This window comes from Schistosoma mansoni, chromosome 1, assembly GCF_000237925.1.
Source record: "Schistosoma mansoni strain Puerto Rico chromosome 1, complete genome".
NCBI lineage: Eukaryota > Metazoa > Platyhelminthes > Trematoda > Strigeidida > Schistosomatidae > Schistosoma > Schistosoma mansoni.
This window is the reverse complement of record NC_031495.1, coordinates 37828249-37828964: the sequence shown is the minus strand read 5'-3', so window position 1 is coordinate 37828964 and position 716 is coordinate 37828249. Positions and strand designations below refer to the sequence as shown.

The following is a 716-nucleotide window of genomic DNA, read 5'->3' as shown; positions in this document are numbered from 1 at the left end:
TCCACAACTGTTATTCGTAACTTTTACAAACCTATAATAAAGACGAAATTTATTACTTCTAGTATATACAGATGGTGCATTCGGAATCAAGAGTAGAAATAATTTTGAATTCACTTAGTATTGTTTGTTCGAATCTTCCCATTGATGTCTTAAGACTGCAACTGGTCAGTTTCTAACTGGCTTATGTGCATACTGTGCGTATTGCCTCGATATAGCCTTAATTCACAAGCATTATAAGCAAAGATAGATAGTGGCTAGAAGTGGGATCCAGTTTGATGCGCGTTTCACCCTATTTGGGACTCGTCAGTTGGATGTACCCGCATCTCAGATTTGTTGATGTTCACTCTGGGACTCGAACCCAGTACCTTTCGTTCCAAACGCCATCGCGTTATCCACTCAGCTACTGAGTCCTGATTGTCCTGATAGAAATAATTTTGTTTAGTATTGATAACTTTTTAAATTGTAAGAAAATATTATTACTTGTAAAATTAATGTAAAATCTATAATGATAAACGTATCAAAACGTCTACCTCCAAAACTTGCCTAGAGACATTCTTTTCTTAATAATTGCAATTTGGATTTGTTGACAGCTATTTCGTATTTCAAACGTCCGTATGTATACACATGTTACGTCTTATGTAAGTATAGAAAGATATTCACAATATTATGCGAACTCCACTAGACTAGTCAGGTTTGTAGATCACTAACTTAGATGA

The 716-nt window shown here is 35.1% G+C and overlaps 1 non-coding gene across 1 annotated transcript; it reads right to left on the bottom strand.

Moving 5' to 3' along the window:
• Positions 1–340: 340 nt before the first annotated feature.
• On the bottom strand, positions 341–407 carry Smp_tRNA_00403_Pro_TGG.1.1. The gene has a single exon. It is a non-coding gene (tRNA).
• Positions 408–716: the final 309 nt, after the last annotated feature.